A 21,275-nucleotide genomic window follows, 5' to 3' on the forward strand; every position below is an offset into this window, starting at 1 on the left:
ACATTGTGGATCTGGAATGAATCTCACTTCCCACAATGAATATCATTAATGGTTGCTCTGAGTTTGACACATTTTATACATCAGGGATTTAAGACCATAAGTGATTAATGGTCACTAAATCATTAATTTTGTATGGTTCAAGAGGGAACAATACTAAGTAGGGGTATCTGTGGAAACCCAGACTGCACAGCAGCACACACAGTATGAAAGACCCAAACAGACATTTAAATGATACAAAAGAAGTGCGTGGATTGATTCACAATCTTAGCATAAAGTGTGACATATTAGAGGCAGAATGTGTATCATATAATAAATAAAGGGTTGTTTTGTTTATAAACGAAAAACAAAGTAGGTATTTTCTGAATACATACCAGCTGGTATATTTTTATATAATCACAAAATCCCCACCTGACTTGGCCTTTAATGGTCAAATAGTGTTTTTCAAAATCTGAAATATGAATACTAACCACCATATTTCCATATAAGTATCTCAATGCAATGCAGTTTCTTTGCCTTTTTGCACTATGGAGATCAATATTTAATGATATCAGAAACACAAAATGTACCTTGCATTGCACCGTATTATGGCACTGCACCGCGGCATTCTGGGAAATCCATACCGGCATCACGTACAAGTGCAGATCGCCCTGCCGTGGAAGTGACCCTGGCAGAAAGGCAGCAGTGCACAGACCTGCTCCTGTGTCTGCCTTCGATCACACGACGCACATTCGAACATGTGTCAGTCTCGTGCGCAGTGCTAGAATTAACTTTCATAATTCTTCACAGTTCTTTGCAAATGTCGGGGTAATTTACACCCTAAAGCCTCATTTTCAAAGCTTGAATCCTTTTGTTTTTTCTTGTCTCATTTGAAAAGCAGTCCAGGACCAAATCATTTGTTTTGTGCTTTGGTGTTATACATGGATTCAGTGGCTTATGGACAATCTTAGTCATAGTTGAATGGTCTCTCTTCGCTGCCTGCCCATATTACACTACATAAGTGTGCTGTACTAAGTGTCTAAACAACACAGATTTGTGTCAAAGCACTGGATATTTAACTGACTGTAGCTGAGATTTATTTACATAATGATACTACTGGAATCGAATTAATTACGTTGATTGTAATAACCAATGCTGTCGCTGTTGTTCACTTTTCACTCTCGTACACTATTCCATTAAATACTTTACATGTTAGCTAAAACAAAATGCAATGGGGTTTGTGCATCTTTATGCAAACATTGTAAATAGATAGTTCTACCTAATAAGCAAATAGAATGTTACATGACAGAGCATTGTGTTATAGATACTACAATAAAACAAACAAACAACTCAATGGGAAAATTGAAATTCATTCTGGAGGGAGACAACAAAGGCATTTAATTTCCCCAGTGCTTTCCAGGGACAGTCAAGCTGAGGGGCTGCCAATTCAGTGGCATTAAACATAGTATTCAATGAGTATTAACTGCAGAGCCCCCCAGGAGCAGAGAAGTGAACAGCACTCGAGCTAAACGGCCAGGATACATTCTTCATCAGCCTGTCATCTCAACCCCACACAACATAAAATACACAAAATAATCAATAATAATACAACAACAATAATAATAATAAGTTTCCAAATCAGACTCCAAACCCAGATTAAGACCTGTTACATTGACGGAAATGTTAGTAAATTCTATTTAAAGTGCTCCTCCATTGTATGTGTGTCCAAGTGTCCAAATATAATGCCTCTGACAGAGTTGTGTGTTAAACCATCCCCAAGGTCTTCCGTCTAATTCTATCTTACCTTTGAACCTCCGAGGTGGAGATTGATGCTGTTGTTTACTTTGACCACGGCTGAAAGTCACCTCAAGACAAGTCATAAACTCAGGATGGATCTGAGCTGAAATCAAACCGTCCGGAGGTTTACAAAGCGCAATATTCATTTTGGTTGTTATTTATATCTTGCAGGTTTGCTTTAAATTCATTAATTCTTAAAGTGGATTCTGAGAGACGAGAGGCAGAGAAAAAATGTGAATATATTCGGACTGACCTAGAATGGGATGCAGAGAAGTATTGAGCTAAAATCCCAGCTGAGCAAAGAAAGTGGGAGAATAAATCTGTGACAAAGTGTGTCTGTGAGAGTGTTTTCCTCGTGTAAAGTCACGGGAAGGCCAGGCTATATTCACATTAAGCTCTAGGTGCATTTATTCACTGGGGTGTGGAAGAAAAGATGCAAACATGACATTTGGTCAAAAGCAGGTACTTTAGAAACCGTGTCTCTGTTTCTCTGTAATGCTGTTATACTGCTCAAGCCTTACCCTACTTCTAGGACATTAAACACAGTCTTGTTCAGAGCTGTCTTATTAGTTGAAAAGGAGGAACTCATAGTCAATAACGGTCTTATTCTTCCTTATGTTGATATAAAGGCAGAGATCAATCCCTTTCATTTCAGTTATGCAAAATAAAATGTAATAAAAAAAACATAAACTCAACAAGACTTAATTTTAACGCAACTCGAGCTTTACTGTCAGTGCTTGATGCTCCAGTTGAAACCCAGGCCGGGCAAGCAATGCAGTGTTTTCGGGTCCAAAGTCACGTGATTGTCGCTCTGTTTCGGTCTGTGCCACTTAAATGATTCATATTGTCATGATTCCATGCTTTGGAAGTTGTCTATGTCATTTCTAAAGTACACAAAACATGTCCTAAACCAAACCTTTCCTCACATCTCTCTTTTCTTAAAATAGGCACATCAAAAATTTCCCAAGACGGCTTATCACTCACAATGATGAATGCAGAGACAGATATTATGCGCAGGGAGAAACCTTGGGAAATAAAGGCAGTGAAATGTAAATATTCTACTGAGAGGAGAGTACTGTAAAAGCAACTTTATTTTCAAAGCTTCTCTAAAGTCAGAACTGTGGAGCCGCACAAAAGCACGAGGATTTTGACGCATGCGGGTTGAAGACTGATGGCCTGTTGTGTAGGTGACCTTATGAAACACAAACAGGGTTCAATTTGACGCAGTGGACCCAGCGCTGGGAAGATCCTGTGGGGTTCATTTTAGCACAGTTTGCATTGTCACCCACAATTACGACAACTTTCCAATAATTAGGCAATGAAAACTGACTGAGACGCAGTGTTGTTAATCAATGTGTGTCCAGCAGGATTGTGTGACCGGATCCTTCTGTTACAATTTCTGCTCAGAGCTGAATTAACCTTTCTCATATAAAGAGAAAGGACTGTGCTATTTGACACAAAATATCGTTATTGCTATAGATGCCACTGAGTTGTCTTAAAATAATCTTTTATGGTCTGAAAATATGTTGCCCCATAGCAGGAATTGTGTATGGATAGTTTTTTTGGAGAATTCAATCATGAGTTTCTTTCAAGATGTAAAATATTCATATTCATTCTTTGGCCTTCATTGAAATGAATTGTTCTTAATTAATAATAAACGTGTATTTATCAATGCGTTGTTTGATTACAACAGCAAACTCTAGCCATATCCCTCACTATTACTTTAGAAGTAGGTGTAATTCATTACAATCATCATCGTTATCATTTCAGCCAAAGGATCAGGTTTTTATTTTGGTTGGTTATTTTAAATGTGCAATAACAGATGTATCTAAATGACAGCGCTGTCTGCCTCTTCTGTGTGAATTAATATCAGTGGAATGCATGAGACCAAAATGAATTTAAATCAATCAATGCTGGCTGCCTGTGACCCCAGACTGCATCAGCGAGTTTACAGGTTTGCCCAGAGCGCCCGAGTCTGCCAGTCTGCTTGAGACGTTAGAAAACAACCTACAGTTGAAAAATGACTCAAGATAAACAAGCATAATAGCTCTTATTGCTGAAGAGGAATATTTCCTTATTGCAGCAGTTTCTGTCTCACTCTGAGGGGCGGGGGGGCTGTGCTGTGTCTATATTACTTCTTTCCCCTAAAGCCTTTATCCGGTCTCGAGAGGAATTGAATTGCGCCTCCAAACATCGGCCTGCCCGTCGAGGCTGCACGACTCGCCTTTTTAATGTGTGAAAAAGACTAGCAAACGCTCTCCATGCCTCAGGAGCTGAACATGTATGTTTTATGGAAGAGATGTCGTATAGAGTCGATGACTTGAAACCCGGAGTGAAAGTATTGGGGATTAGTCTGACTGTAAGCAGCAACCCAGGGTGTGTGGCGCGCTTTAATAACTGTTTCCCGGACATAAAGGAAAGGGTCGCAATCTGGCACTTAGACAAAGATGTCCATATACTGTACAGAAGAGGAAAAAAGAGTGAATTATGCGCTCGCTGCTTGTGTGCGGGCTTTGATAATAAATACACAGAGTCTTCTCCTTTGTCATACGCCGGATTCTTGGGTTCCTTTCATACACCTATGACATACCCTAATTCAGCAGCAATGAAAGTGCTAGTTTAATTTACCGGTTCACTGCACCTGTTAGAAATAGGCCATGAATATCTACGTGCGGGAATAACTGGCAGGGACTGTTTTCTTCATTTCTTTTCTTTTTTTTCTCTCTCTCCTGCAAACAGAAAAAGTGAAAGTCCCAGGAGAAGGCATTCTGTTTCCCGGCAGCGAGAGTGCAGTGTGTGTGCGTGTTTGTATGTGTGTGTGCGTGTTTACGTGTGCGTGTGTGTAGTGTTTGTGTGTGCATGTGTGTGTGTGTAGTGTGTGTGTGTGTGTGTGTGTGTGTGTGCGTGTGTATAGTATGTGTGCGTGTGTGTGTGTGCATGTGTGTGTGTGTGTGTGTGTGTGTGTGTGCGTGCGTGTGTGTGTGTGTGTGTAGCATGTGTGTATAGTGTGTGTGTGCATGTGTGTGTGTGTGTGTGTGCGTGTGAGTGTGTGCGTGTGCGTGTGCATGTGTGTGTGCATGTGTGTGTGTGTGTGTGTGTGTGTGTGTGAAAGGAAGGCAAAAGCTTGTTTTGAACCTCATGAGACAGTCACCTGGGTGTTATCAGTGTATTAATGGCAACAGAAGGCTTGTCCATTCCTGGCCTTAATGATGAAGCTGGCCGGGTTACCGTGTGATTAGCCACTGATGTCGGATTGGGGCTCCGTGGTGAACTGGTTGGGATTGACAGAGGAGGGCAAAGAGAGAGTTTAACCGGCTTCCAGCTCCCATCAAAAAGCTGTAAACTCACTTTGCCCCTCTCTGTATTCCTGACAGGCTCCCAAACCATGCAACCTGCAAACCTGGACCCAAATCCCATCTCCTCTCTGAGTAAAAGCAGCGTCAGGTCAAACTGAGAAGGACAGGCAACAGCTTTGTCTGTTGACACTTAATTTCAATTGCAGTCGGCTAGAAGATTAAACAACAAGGGGGACCATTTCCTGAGCTGTGTTGACCATCGAGACTTAAAAAGAAACACTAAGAAAAAGGTCTCAGAGAAAGCTGTCTTTTGTGAATTTCCCAAATCACAAGACTGTGACGTGAGGAATTCAGAGCCAACTTAGTCCGAGTCCTTTTTATTTGAGAAACTGTATGGCCCCATACCAGCGACACTATTGCAACAGGAATTAAAATTCTATTTTTAATTAGATTTAATTCAGTCTCCTGCCCCAAACTTCCCATCAACCAGAGGAATCATCATAGACCAACACTGCCCTCTGCTGTGTGCCCATCGCTATTTCTTTCAAGCACACAATTTGACTCTTACTGCTGAGTGTTCTTATCTGTCACAAATCACCCATGCAGTACCCTTTTTCAGATACGTAACTCATTTAAAATATTGAAAGTGTGGTCACATTTGAGAATATATATACATATTCCAAACAGCTTTCTATACTCAATGATGCTATTTGTATATTTTTAAAATACACGATTTGTTAATGTAACAACATAAGTAGATTGAAGTATTTTCCATTTGAAATGGCCGGTCACAAATGGTGTTATAAGTGCTCCATTTTTAGATGTTGACTTTCTCATTAAAGTTAATGTCTTTGTTGCCTATTTGGAAATGTTTTAAATGTTTATTATAACACATAGAGTATTTTCCCTATATATATGTTTGTGTATACGTGTGTGTCTGTGTGTGTCTCACTTAGTTATTAAAGTATTTGCTCATTTATTTTAGCACAAATCACATGTTTCACTGCAATGACACTGTGCGTTCACAGCCTTCGCAGTGTGTGCAAGACTGGCTCCCACTGAAACACACAGGCCAAGAACATTAGAACTGTAATCGGACGCCATCCAAGGGGGCCAATTGCCAGCAATCCTGGATGCCAACCAACTTGCTTTTCTTTATTTGTATTCCAAACAGAAGCTGAGTTTTGTTCAAGACAGTTTATTCCTGGCTCATTGTTTATGTACACAGCAGAAACCCCTGTCTTTGTAACTCCTGTCTCTGGCCTTGTTCAAATGATGGGCTACTTCCTAAAACAGAGACAGTTCTTCTGTTTAAATCTCTTTGTTTGTGCTGGGTCTGAGTGTCGCTGCCAGCTGTTGTGTAGGTGTCTGAATGCAATGTAAAAAACAGAGAAGAGAGACAGAGAATGCTTGCACATATTCCTGGTAAAAGCACATTCTGTATCTATTAGACGTATTTGTGTTCCTATACTGTGCTGATTACATTTAGTTATATTTAAAAGAGACTCAATATGAAAAATGTTTTTTCTGCCGAATTCTGTGCCATTACAGGGGTGTCTTCCTTTGATTTGCGCATCTTGTGTTTGTGTGGTATTGTGTGAGTGTGTGTTCCTCGAAAGTCTCTGTTGTTATTCCTGTCTGTTAAGGATTGTGATTTGCCTTTCTAATGACCTGCTCCAGAAAAAAAAAACTAAGATTTTTTTCCCTGCGAGTATTTCTCCAAGGAAACGTGCAGATGTGTACTGCGGTGCTTCAGTCTGAGCTTCTACATGAGAAAGAGAGCTCCTTCCATCAAAAAAAGAAAAAAGGGATTTGGATATTAAAAGTCTTGTAAACCTGTTTTGGGGAAAATTGTCACAACTTTAACGGGCTTTTCATGTAGACAGAAGAGAAACATTTCCTGATTCAGTTTCCCAAACACATTGTTTTGCAGAAAAGGCATGTCATGTAAATGTAGTGAGTTTTACTCTAATGGGCTACAGGGCGCAGACATCGCTTGAAACCCATACAAATCACAAATAACAGGAAATAAATCAAGTAAGATATGATAGAATATGAAAGTGTAATATAATAATAAATGTAAATTATTGTTTTGAGGTTCCAAATAAAAGGAAAAAGCAAGTTTTAAATATAAGTTGTTCTGCCCCAGACTCCAGGAAATGAAGCTCACTGAAATGTTTCAGTAACACTGGACTTAAATAAGTTTATAACACAAATCTTTGAAATATAAAAAAAATGCCAACTGCAAAACAGTGCTGATGGAAGAAAATCTGTACATATGCTGCTGCATCAGCTAAACAAATGGCATTGTGGCAACAGTGTGGCTTCAAACCAAATCATATTGTGGCAACACTGTGGCTTCACTGCAAGAAGGTGAACACAGAATACTATGGCATTGTGCCAACACACATTTCAGGGGAAAACTGTCAAAGCATTGTAAAAGAACATTATAAAAAGTATGCTTCTATAACTATATTACAGAGAAAGTGTTCACCAATACCAAAATACAGAAAATTAAAAGTTAACTTAAGTAAAATGAAAAACAAAATCTAACAAAATATACTCTATGTAAATATAACAATAGGATTGTGCTTGATATGTATTGACATTACAGAGGTGGACCTGTGCAATGTGCATAACACAATCAGAGAACATTAATGACAGCCTGTGCTCAGGGTCATACAGTGCATCCAGAAAGTATTCACAGCGCTTCACTTTTTCCACATTTTGTTATGTTACAGCCTTATTCCAAAATGGATTAAATTCATTATTTTCCTCAAAATTCTACAAACAATACCCCATAATGACAACGTGAAAGAAGTTTGTTTGAAATCTTTGCAAATGTAATAAAAGTAAAAAACAAAAAAGCACATGTACATAACGACCCTAAGCACACAGCCAAGATAACAAAGGAGTGGCTACAGGACAACTCTGTGAATATCCTTGAGTGGCCCAGCCAGAGCCCAGACTTGAACCCGATTGAGCATCTCTGGAGAGATCTGAAAATGGCTGTGCACCGACGCTCCCCATCCAACCTGATGGAGCTTGAGAGGTCCTGCAAAGAAGAATGGGAGAAACTGCCCAAAAATAGGTGTGCCAAGCTTGCAGCATCATACTCAAAAAGACTTGTCGGATCAGCTCTGGGGAGGGATGTCTCTCTAACATGCTCCTGCACTTCACAATCATTCTATGCAGTTTTTGAAGTTGCCACAGAGTGCCTCACACTCAAATCATTAGACACGGAGCAGAGAAAAACAAAAATCCCTCGAGGATATCAGAGACTGGGGGTCCGTGTCTTAAGGCCTTGGCCTAATTGTTGCCACCCCTCTAGGGTGTAGATTTTTAACATGGAGATCAGAGAAAGCTTTATTCGATGGGTAAAGAAAGGTCAGGTTCTGCCATGCGTGGTCTGACACAATCAGCCCTGTTTCTCTCTCTCCTCAACAACCTCGGCACCTGAACATCAGTCGTATTGATCCAAAGCGCTGTCCCGTTTCAGCATGTGCCATCAGACCCCACTCAGACTGCCGTTTCCGAGGGCCTGTCGCACCGCACAGCCCCAGACGAGCGACAGACCTCCCATTTGCAAGAGACCAGTCCCCCGAGTGGATGAAGCGCTCTTCCAAGCCTAGTTGATTGGCGTCACAACAAGCCCTGTTCAGCAGGTGGATGTGATATACACCACAGAAATCAAACCTGAAGTGCAGGAAGCGAGTAAATCTTATTGATTGAGCCGGCATTGGTTGCTGGGATGAGCAAAGCAGATGAGTCCTGCCAACAACATAAACCCCCTAAGACTAAGCATACGGAGCTGCAGCCTCCCTTATGCCACCAAGCACTACCTGTAGCAGACTAGGCAGTGAAGCTCCCAGAGAAATGTTATCTGCTCTGACAGGCTTTACTGATAATGGACATTTCAAAACCTCGCCCGTTCCAAAGGAGGCTCCTGGGACACAGGCAGTCGGGCTCTGAGTGCTTTCACTCGTTTTGCATCGGGCTTGGTACAAAGATGGCCCCAGCCCATGTGTAGGTACAAAAAATGTCTTTCCCATTTACAAAACCATGTTCAGGTATGCAATGTGGAATTCAGGTCAGTTCTACAATATGGAAATAATATGATATATGTATTTACACCAACATTAGGAGCACCATCTCTTTCCATAAACAGACAGACGAGGTGAATCCAGGTGAGAGCTGTGATCCCTCATTCAAACCTCTTCAATCAGTGTAGATGAAGGGGAAGAGGCCGGTTACACAATCAGTTGAGACGTGGATTGTGTCTGTGTGCCTCTCAGAGAGTTAATGGGCGAGACACAAGATTGAAGTGCTTATGGTGGTAGGTGCCAGGCGCGCCGGTTTGAGTGTGTCAAGAACTGCTGGGTTTTTTACTACTCAATATTACGAGGGTTTTTATGTTGTTATGTATATATATTGTTGTATGTAAAATTATTACCTTATTGTAAACAACAGCTGTTCCTTGATGTGAAGTAAATTTCCTAGTGCACAATGTTGTGGGACTTTCATGAGACATCCTTCTTAAAAACAGCTGAAACAATGAGCCACTGTTTGTGACCGAGCAGAAACACTCTGGTTTTCCGCAGTCGTAACTGGGGAGCGAATTCACAGCCTGCTGTAATAGCTTCCCACAGCAGCAGCCTCAGACATTGCAGATAAGTGACAAATGGCTAATGCGAATCCTAGCTCTGACTGTGATAGGAAATGGTGGCGACAAGTTAATTGTTAGTTGTTTGTTTGTTGGGTTTTGGGGGGAGAATTGTTTCTTGCTACGAAAACACAATTCGGTGAAAGCTCAGAGCTCGAACAGAGTCTGAGAGCAGTGACATTTGAGCATCTTTCCTAGACTACTTAAACGCTGCCAGTGAAGCCGAGCAACACATGGACACAGAATCGAGAGGCACGGCTCGAGAAGTGCAGCACCAAGGCTACCGGCACCGGCACTCTTTAGCTCTCCCCCGTCCAGACTGATAGCAATCACTTTCATCTCCAGCACTTAATCAGAGTCATCTCTGTGACTAATTATGCACACAGCTACTAGCCCTGTTGAAAATTATGATAATGCCGCCTCTTGAAAAGGAAGGGTACCTCAGTTTGTCAAGGAACACTAATGCTAAATCAAGATTGCATTAATTTACTCAGAGCAGGGACTTTTGCTTTGTACAAGTGTTGCTCTTTTATTATTTTTTCTTTTTTTTCACCAGGAGGATTTTGCTTATTGTCAGTATTCATAATATTTAAAATTATATTCTGAAGCGACCGAAAGCACGGCAGACTGCTTTAACGCATAACAGATACAGTCTCTGGCATCTTGAAATAATTCCACAGTGTGATTTCAACAGCTAATTATAATTTAATTTTTTATTCTGTGAGACATTGTCATGTGATTTTCTTGTCAGCCAGAACTCAGCACAAGCCGTCACAACTGACTTTCCGTAATGTACAGTAAGTGTAAATATCTGCATAAAATAGTACAATTAACTGCACTTTGAAAACTGTGTTCACCGAACATTGAGTATCAGGTGTGTGAATATCGCAATAGTGACAATATAACAACCTGATGTGGCGTGGCTCACCCTCTGTCCCTCAAACTCAATTCACAGGCGTACCCCAAGGGTCTGTCCCAGGTCCCTCCAGTTCTCTCCTGCTTGATTTTGAGCAACTTCAGCTGAAAATTGTCCATACCTGGCTAATCACACATTCAATTCAGCTTTTGTGACAATATTTGGTATCAATTTTTATTACGGTATAATTAATAAATGGTTGGTAAATAGTTTATAAAACAGTTAGGAACTATTTATAATTCCATTTGTAAACTACAATGCTAAAGTTCCTTCTGCATGTGACAGTGTTTCAGTACTATATGAGTACTATATGTACTGTATGAGTTTGAAAAAGAAAGTATGTTTTGTACTGCTATAGTAAGAACTATAGTAAATTGCAAGGTACTACAGTATAATATAGTTTACATTATCCTGCTGTATTTGTTGTAGTACCGTAGTATGTACTATCGTACATTGCAAGGATGTACAGTATAATATAGTATACAGTATATCACAGTATTTGATATACTAGTAAATTACAGTATACTATAATATTTGTTGTACTGTAGTAGGTATAAAATACTGTACCACAGTATTTGTTATAGTACTATAGTAATACTGTAGCACCTTATAGTTTATCACATGTTAGTACAGTGTAACAGAGCACTATCTGTATACCACAAGTTACCACAGTATAATATAGTATAATATTGTATTTTGGCATGAAACAATGTGTACTGTATACAGTGTGTACTATAGTATCTGTTGTACTACTGTAGGAACTATAGCACATTGTGCAATGTATTAGAGTATAATATAGTATACAGTACAGCAATAGTATTTCTAATAGTACTTTATTAAATACTATAGTATGGCCCAAGGTACTACAGTATATGGTAGTACAGATCACTACCATAGTAGTAATTATTGGGTACTACACTATTTGCTGTACTACTGTATGAAGTACAATAGTACATTGCAAGGTACTACAGACTGTATACAGTAAAATATAGAATACAGTATACTATGGTATACTGTATGTTGTAGTGCTGTAGTAAATCCTACAGTGTGTCACAGGGTACTACAGTATTCTATAAAAGTGTAGTATATAATATGGTATAAAACACTGTACTGTAGTATTTAAGAACATAAGAACATAAGAAAGTGTCCATTTGAAGGAGGCCATTCACCCCATCATGCTCGTTTGGAGTCCATTAATAACTAAGTGATCAAGGATCCTATCCAGTCTGTTTTTGAATGTTCCCAAATTGTCTCTTCAGCCACATCGCTGGGTTTGTTCAGATTGTGACACCTCTCTGCCTTGAAGCCCAATTTCCATTTGTGTCCCCGGGTGCGTGTGTCCCTGCTGATCTGGAAAAGCTCCTCTGGTTTGATGTGGTCGATGCCTTTCATGATGTTGAAGACTTGGATCAAGTCCCCACGTAGTCTCCTCTGTTCCAGGGTGAAAAGGTTCAGTTCCTCAGTCTCTCAGTAGGACATTCCCTTCAGACCTGGAATAAGTCTGGTTGCTCTCCTCTGAACTGCCTCTAGAGCAGCGATATCTTTCTTGAAGTGTGGAGCCCAGAACTGTCCACAGTATCCAGATGAGCTCTAACTAGTGCATTGTACAGTCTGAACATCACTGCCCTTGTTCTCAATTCTACACTTTTGACAATATACCCTAGCATCCTGTTTGCCTTTTTTATTGCTTCCCCACATTGTTTGGATGGATAAAGTGAGGAGTCCAAGTAGACTCCTAGGTCTTTCTCATGCATTACTTCATCTAGTTCTATTCCTCCCATAGTGTAATTATAGTGGACATTTTTGTTACCTGCGTGTAATACCTTGTACTTGTCCACATTGAATTTCATCTGCCAGGTGTCGGCCCACAACTGAATATTATCTAAGTCCCTTTGTATAGCCTGTGCTGCCGAGATTGTATCTGCTGAGCCACCTATTTTAGTATAATCTGCAAATGTGTTATACTATACTATAGTACATGACAAGGTACTATAGTATACTATCAGTCATATGTTAAGGTTACATTTATTATTATTGGCAATGAAAAAATGATATTGTGAAATGTTATGGGGCACTATATAAAATTATATGATGTATTAAGTTGGCCTTTGTAAGTATGACAAAAATGTATTTAAAAATATGTAATGCTATGCAGGTTAATATGATTGTAACCACACAGCAGAAGTATAATAATTTGGAATAGGAGCATCATGAATAGTATGTAAAAGTATGCAGCTTAGTAATTGTATATGGAAGGTACGTTCATATTTGTAGTCATAGTATGTAAGTTAGTATAAGTAAATGTAAGTTAGTAGTAGTAGTAGTAGTAGTAGTAGTAGTAGTAGTAGTAGTAGTAGTAGTAGTAGTAGCAGTAGCTGTTGTAAATAATATTAACGTTAGAAAAAGAGATCGAAGAGGCCAGTTTATATGTAGCCTATTAACGCGTAGTGTCAGTACCATGACTATGCTTACGTTCACAGTTGGCACTTCCTAATACTATGAATAAACGACATGATTACGATCTGCCATAATCACTTCATATGAATTTAAAAGACAGGCATCTACCAGTATACCTTCAAAAGAGTAAGCTTTTAAATATATACTAAATACATAAATGACATGTTAGGCTCTATTAACACAAAGCGCAATGGGATATAATAGGGCTGAATATTGTAACAGTTGTAACCTTAATACGGTGGCCCTGAAGTGCAAAACACAATTGCAAAAACAAAAACGCACTTGCAATAAGAGAAACACAACTGCAAAAAGAAACACACAAACAAAAAGCAGAACAACACAACTTCATCGCCAGCCGCATTATTTCGAAGCCCACCGCTGTTCTGGGCAGCTACACGCCCACACAGGCCTGAAGCCATTGGTCGCGTCTCTGCTCTCTTTCTGTACCCTTTGGTTATATTACAAAGGTTAGAAAGTGTTGTTGGCCTACTTTAAGTGTTTCTTAAAGCAATTGCCATGCACATAGTGTGTTGGCAAGTTAAGAGAAACAACTAAACACATGTTAACACAGAAATAAGAGGACTGATTTCGCATTAATGAAGAACATCTTGCTTTTATTAGCTGAACACTAAAATGTTACAGTTCACACAATACTGCCTGTGTGTGTGTGCGCGTACATATGAGCACAGTGTCCACTGTAAACACTACAGGGAACACACGCAAGATTGGTGCAATGAATGTGAGTTAAGCTCTCTTGTTTACACAGTGTTTATTTCTGATATTAAAAGTGATTTGGTCCCAGAGCTGGTATTTTTGCATTCTATATTAACAGGTCTTGATCGAGATATGAAATTAGCCTACAGGACCTACATTTGTCGCTCTGAACAGTGCACCTCCACTTCTAATTATACCTCCATGTAAAGAGTTTACAGTCAATGGAGTCATTATTTGTATTTTGTGTTTTTAAAAAATGAAGCGAGAGTGACATTGAAAATAATCGTAATTCCAGGAGCCGCCTGATTGCTGGGTCTGCATCAATACGTGTACTTTAAATCGAGCACAGAGCAAAGAGAAGCGCTTCAGTCCTGTGTAGCTCCCCATAACAGCGGTGGGGGATGAAGAGGCGGGACGAGTCTAGGACTCTAGATGATGCAATTCGGTATTAAAATATATATATATATATATATATATATATATATATATATATGTGTGTGTGTGTGTGTGTGTGTGTGTGTGTGTGTGTGTGTGTTTCTCGTTTTGTTTTTATGTTTTTCTTTTTGCATTTGCATTCTGCTTTTTGTTTTTGTTTCTCTTTTTGCATTTGCATTATGCTTTTTGCGTTTGAGTTTCTTTTTTGCATTTGCATTATGCTTTTGTGTTTCTCTTTTTGCATTTGTGTTCTTCCTTTTGAATTTGCGTTCTGCTTTTTGTTTTTGTTTTTCTTTTTGTAATTACGTTTTTCTTTTTGCAATTCTGTTTTTCTATTTGTTTTTGTGTTTTTCTTTTTGCAATTGTGTGTTTATTTTTGCATTTGTGTTTTGCACTTTAGGGCCACCGTAGTGTCTGGTCATTTGTGTTTCTTTAAAACAACAAAACAAACGAAAATGTGGTTCTTAAGCAGTCAGTGTAATTAAGTGAGGGGAAGAAACTCAAATATAGTAAATAAAACGCAAACATTGTATATAAGATCTGTGCATTAAAAGTGCAAACACAAAACTCAGTGATAGGAACACCCTAATCACAGTTAGTGACATATTCTCTCTGTCTCCCATGACAATGAAATTGAATAATAGTGTATTGAAAAGAGACTCGTTTGCCTTATTTTGAAGGTGTTCATTTCCGTCTGAAATCAGAAAGTTGTGTTGTGCAGGAGAACAGCTGCATTTAAATCACGTTATTTGTGTACCTTTATTTTGTATTTGATTCTTCTTTGGCTGTTTTTGTGGAACTAATTTTGTAGACACTTTCTGTTATCATTATTATTATTTATTCATTGTTCTCTTTATATTTGGCACTATTTTTCATTGTATATATTGGCTGATCAGGACACAGTAAATTAATCTCGTCTTCCTTTTACCATTTGGACTCCGGACTCAGGTTTATTATTGTGCATTTGTCAGCAGGGTACCTCACAGAGACACGGCTGGTGGCGCAGTTGTGTGACAGGGGGGACGGGTCATGGGTGGGGGGCAGCGCAGGTGCGTGTTAGTCAGGCTGTCAGGAGTCATTGAAGCAAAGCAGGAAAAACATACCCCATTAATCAATGCAAAGTGAAACAGTGCACAAATTAAAGTAATGATCCAAATAATAATTGCAAGATATGATGTTAAAGAATGTGAAAGTAAATGTGTAGTAAATAGTAAATAACACCAATTACACATTTGAAGGGAACCTGCACTTCAGATTGCTGGAATAATTAAGCTTTTTTTAAATGGTATAATTATAGTTACTAAACAAAGTGGGGAAATATTATATAAAAATCAATCATTGAACACGCTGAATCTGGTCATTATTTTCCGATGGCTGTAGGAGACGCGCAGTTCAGCCCAGAGCCAGAGAAGCTGCTGAGTGTCTGAACGGCCCGGCAGCGCCACAGAGAAGCAGGGCTCCATATCCTTTGTAGGCGTTAAATGTGTGTCGAAGTAAGTTAAGTTCAGTATTTGAGAACTGTAAAGACGCTGCTGCTACAGAATATTATTTCAGTTGCAAAAGTATTCACACCCTTCCTATGGTGACCCATTTGGTGAAATTACAAACATTTTTTTTGTACGTAATATTTTTTCAAAACTTGAATGCTCAGACTGAAGACTTCTAAAGGTAAGTTACAGTAAATTTCAGTAAGAACTAAAGAGAACAAACGTACGTATTTTGAGTGCATGTGTTTTCAAACCCCTTAAATCAATATTTGGTGGGAGCAATTACAGCAGCAGATCTTTAGGTCTCTAACAACTTTGCAAGCCATCTTGGTGCAATGTTTGCCCATTCTTCTTGGCAGATATGCTCAGGCTCTCTCTAGTTGCTTGGGGAATCACTTAAGGACAGCAGTTTTCAAGTGTGTCCACAGATTCTCGGTAGGATTCAAGTCTGGACTTTGACTAAGACACTCAAGGACATTCACTCTCTTATTCTTTAAGAGTACGAAATCCTGACCTGTCCTTTTCCTTGTCCTGACTCTATCCCTGACTTGGTCTGAAAGCTCCTTGGTCTTCATAGTGGAGTCTTTGAGTGAAATTCATTGCCTGACCAACGAACCTCACAGAGACGGCTGCTTTAATCTGAAATCATGAGAACCTCTATTATTGCACACAGTGGGGCCACTTGAGTAACTGTGTGTGTCATTAAGGTCATTCTGTGCACCTGATTTAGTTTAGGTTTGTGTAATGTAACTCCTGTCCACGGTGAGTCACGTGACACAGACGACTGCAGGTATTGAGTGTGAGGACGTTTCTCCTGTTCTCTGTCCCTAATGTCTTTAAACTCCATGTCCGTTTGTGTCCCTGGGTCTTTCATGTAAATATAAAGATTAATTTCTATCTGTATCTTTTACCACCTGTTTTATATTGTTTGTCAAGGAAATTACAACCAACAGAAAGATTTTTAATCAAATGTAAACAACGTATTCTGCTGCAGGTTGTTTCTGGGTTACCTTTGCCTTTGAAGTATTTTTGCTTCACAAATCAATGGAGAAAAAATTAAAAATAAAATACAGTGTGTCTGCTTTAAGATTCCTGTGTTGTACCACCGGGAATCGGTACAGCACTGATACGGCACATCACATTTTGCAGGGCATGGCCTGTTTGAGGCCCAGGCACACTGGAGCATCACTGGGGAGCCACAGTGAGCTTCAAATTAGTCTCAGAGCCATATCAGGTCACAGCCAGCAGGATCCAGACACAAAGAAGTTCCCTCATTGTGCCACATCGATCTGCAGTGAGTGTGTAACCAGCAATACGGGCCGAGGTGGTGCAGAAGCAAATTCCTCAGTCTGAACCAACGGCTGGGCAGCGATCACTGCTGACACGCTTCAAGGGCAAACAGTTGGCAGATTGAGTGGAATAATGTGAATGTAATTAATGAGATTTATGTTGGGATTGGATTGGAAATACTAATTATGGCTGAACATTAACAATAACAATAACTATAATCGCTCTGTCAATTCGGCTGAAGGCATTACCAGCACAACCAATTGCCTCTAGTTTCTGCAAGTTTAACTACACTTCTTCAAACTCCTCTTCAAACTTCCTGAAGCCTCTTCTGGCTCATCTGAGTGCAGGTGAAATAAAACTGAAAATGTCTTAATTTCATTTCCTTTTCCAGTGCCTAAGTGATCTCTTGTAAAAACTTTGGAAAATATGCCATTTATCATTTGTCTTTTCATGCTCACAGTGTTTTGACTGGCTCAGATGGCTGGATTCCCCTCAAAAGACTCCTTCATCTGCAACACTTATCTCCTGCGCTAGAGGAGAGCGTCTCTCTCCCGTCCTCCGGTTCACATCACTTCCAATTTGAATTCCATTACAATGATTCCGGTCTCCAATAATGGGAAGTCCCATTAATTACCAAATTATGGAGGCAGGGTAAAGGTGAATTTGCAATTAAGTTCAATCAAGTCACAGTTTTACTTGTCTGTCCTGTCAGAAATAATTTGGATGAATTATGAAATGCCTTTTCTAGTTTCGATACAATAATTGGAGAACATTTTCATGTAATATGTGTCAAGGTGAGACTATAATATGATTATTAATGGTATTGCATTGGTTTATGTCCACATATCCTGTACATATCAGATACATTGTATAATATTGTTTTTGTGTATCATGCCCTGGACAAGGGCATCTGTTAATAAATAAATAAATAAATAAATAAATAAATAAATAAATAAATAAATAAATACAAATAAAATGCTATTCCTTCAAAACCTCTGGATGATGGTTTTTTTTTTTCATTTTTAATCAGATCTCATGTTAATGTCTCCCTCAGGCTGGAATTAAACAAGTAAAGTGTGTTAATTTGTGCTGTTAGATTTACACTTGATGCATTTAGACACATTTAGTCTTCAAAGACACATACATACTATTCTGAACAGCTTAAACCTCCACAAATCTTTTTATCTGGAATCAGGAGGTGGCTGAATTATACAAACACTCGCCTGTTTTAAATGTATCCCTTCAGTTAATTACAAGTTAAACACATGTACTCCCGTCGCCATGGCAACAGGAGGAGGATGCTCCTTATCAACTCCGCGCAGAATCGCTGCCTTTTTTGTTTAAAATAAGCTGCCTTAGTATTTTACTTTCCTCGTGAAGTTATTTCAAACTGCCAAGCCTGGCCCAGTTCTACTGAAGGGCGAAGAATCTGCAAATCTCTGAATCCAGGCAGAAGAGAAATGTGTTCATCGTGTCAGTCTGTCCTCACCCTCATCCTGAAGAGGAATCAGACTGGTCTGTCTTCAACAACAATACACAACAAGCCCAGTGTTTGGAACCAAAACACAAATATGTCGAGACAGACTGGAGCACAACGCAACATCGCTGCTTCCCTCAAATATAAATCTTCGTTTTCATAGACAGAAAAGTCTCTTTTTATGAAAACACACTTTAGATGCCGATGAATAAACTGAGCAGCAAAACAAATTGTAGGAAATAGTTTGTCTACATCATCTTTCTACTCCCTGCTTCAGCCCCTCGACAGTTGATAAGGTCGTATTTTAGACAGTACTTTACATGTGCAGTGGTTGCACAACATTTAACACGATTGGAAGAAAGCTATTGTGTGTGTAGTTGTGGCTCAGAGGCCTCTCTACTACTTAAAGTATTTATTTTGATTATTTCTGACTGGGCCACCTAAAGACAGGTACAGGCACTGGGATACACTGGGGACATCATTAATAGTTCTATGATGAACAACAAAGTAAACAGTTACAATTTGTTAAGGTACAACCACTTCAACAGAAATGAACCCTTCAGGTTCCCTGGACTAGGATAACCCCTGGACTAGGATAACCCAGCGGCGTTAGTGCTGGATAGTGGATCCTCAGCAGGAGATGAAGTCGGGAAGAAAAAAGTCACCGACACAATGCCAGATCATTCAGTTTATTTCTGCCGCAGCACACACTTTTATACATATCAGAAGTCTGTTTTGGGGCAGGACATATTACAGATCTAGTTGCTAGGCAGACATGGAATGTCTCAATATATCACATTATTATTACATACAGTTACAGATTTATACAGCTGGGGTTGTACTGGAGCATTCTGGGTAAAGTGCCTGGCTCAAGCAGTGCCCCCCCCAATTGGGACTGACGCCCCCCTCAGTCCACAACCCTGACCGCCACTCCACACTAAAAAGATAATATGCAAACTGTTATGTTAGACTCCACATTATTAAAATGTTCTGTAAATCATAATAAAAAATAAAAAGCACTAAAAACCAAAAGGGAGTTCCAGGCATCTCAAACACTAAACAAGCATGCAGCTCAAAAACACACCGAGCAAATGGCAAGGGTGCACAATGTCTGGTGCCTTAAAAGCTTTCCAAATCCAGAAAGCATAACTCACCAAAAACATCTGACAAAAGATCAAAGCCATCTTTAATAAAGGGTTAAAATTCAGCTATGCAATGTATGCACAGCAGCCTTGTGCACATATATAAGACTGGCAGAATTTATTTACATAGAAATACTCACAATGTACACACGCTAAGAGCACATGTGACCTCCTAGACACTTACAGAGTCAATGGCAAGCTGTGGGGGTGGGCCGCCTGGGGGACTCACACTACAGCGTCTCATCATCTGGCATGACCTGCACGGTGCCTTGATGGCCGCTGCCCGTACCAGGGGACAGATGAGCATGAGTAAACTGCTCCAGGCAGAGCACATCAGCACGGTAGACACACTTCCAGCATGCAGGTCACGCCGTTGTCTGGATTTCAGTGCGGCTTTTATAGTTGTGTAGAAAGGGAAGTGGCAGAAGTATAGTTTGTGCTCAGAAGAGTTTTTTGTTTTTGTCTTCTTTTATTTCTTACTGTAAATTATTAATCACTTTCCCCTCCATTCAGTCTGTCACCCTGAGACCCTGCTATTGCAACAGCCCTGACCGAGCCAGCCACCAGCTCAGATATAAGAACGCCTGAATCGTTTTATTTTTTCCAGAAGAAGCTAATCACCAACTCAGATCCATTAGGGACACACACACCTGGGGACACAAATGGAAATTAGGCATTCAAAACGGAAAACAGGAGACGCTTCTTCACACAGAGAGGCGTCACAATCTGAACAAACTCCCCAGCAATGTGGTAGATGCTGAAAATTTGGGAACATTCAAAAACAGACTGGATAGGATCTATGGATCACTCAGTTATTAATGGACACCAAACGAGCACGATGGGTCGAATGGCCTGCTCTCGTTTGTAAACTTTCTTATGTTCTTATTAATGCACACACGTGCCGTAAGGTGCCTTCTCGTATTAGTTCCACTCTTGTTCTCAGTTAGCTTTTCAAACAGAACCAAACAAATAGAAACGCTGATTAAAATCTCCCTGGGAGAGGTGTCAAAACACATAAAGTGTTGTCTTTGTCAGCAATGTCATATTTAGACGCATCCGTGGGGCAGGTCTGTGCAAACATCCTGTGACTGGTGTTTTGATTAAAGTGTGTAGTCATACTTCAGCCTCTGCCGATGTACAGTATAGCCCCGTGCAATTAAAGAGACAATAATAAGTGTTCTGGAGAACTCTGCCAGAGATATGAAGGGTCAGGTTGTAAAACTGTTTCTGTTCTTGTACCCTGTTATAATGATTACTCGTTTACTCCTTCACAGGGCGTACAGTGCCTCTGACAGCCAGGGCAGCCAAGGATACTTTACAAAGGAAGTCTTATAGGAAGCTATTAACCTGCTGCTGATTTGTTTTTCAATGTATAGGAGATCGTTTAATCAGGGATCTTGGCAGAAACCCTGCATAGATCCTCCGCTTGGGGAAAGTGAAATTGGAGGGCAGTCATTGTGTGTGAAGCTCCTGTGTAGAGACTGTAACCACTGGAGAAGGAAACCTGTCGCTGCCTCCTGGAGACGCATCGGTGTCAGCAGACATATTACTGTGTGCTGCAATATCCATGGATCCATTCAATCATTTGACACGGACACTGTACTGTATATTTAACATTCCTGATT

The 21,275-nt window shown here is 39.8% G+C and overlaps 1 long non-coding RNA gene across 1 annotated transcript; it reads left to right on the forward strand.

Moving 5' to 3' along the window:
* Window positions 1–14,203: 14,203 nt before the first annotated feature.
* Window positions 14,204–17,873, forward strand: LOC136762817 (uncharacterized). The gene is made up of 3 exons (XR_010820906.1): window positions 14,204–14,264; window positions 15,635–15,747; window positions 17,492–17,873. It is a non-coding gene; the product is annotated as an uncharacterized LOC136762817 (long non-coding RNA).
* The last annotated feature ends 3,402 nt before the right edge of the window (window positions 17,874–21,275 follow it).

The sequence above is a fragment of the Amia ocellicauda genome, chromosome 11, assembly GCF_036373705.1.
Source record: "Amia ocellicauda isolate fAmiCal2 chromosome 11, fAmiCal2.hap1, whole genome shotgun sequence".
In the NCBI taxonomy this organism is placed as follows: Eukaryota; Metazoa; Chordata; class Actinopteri; order Amiiformes; family Amiidae; genus Amia; species Amia ocellicauda.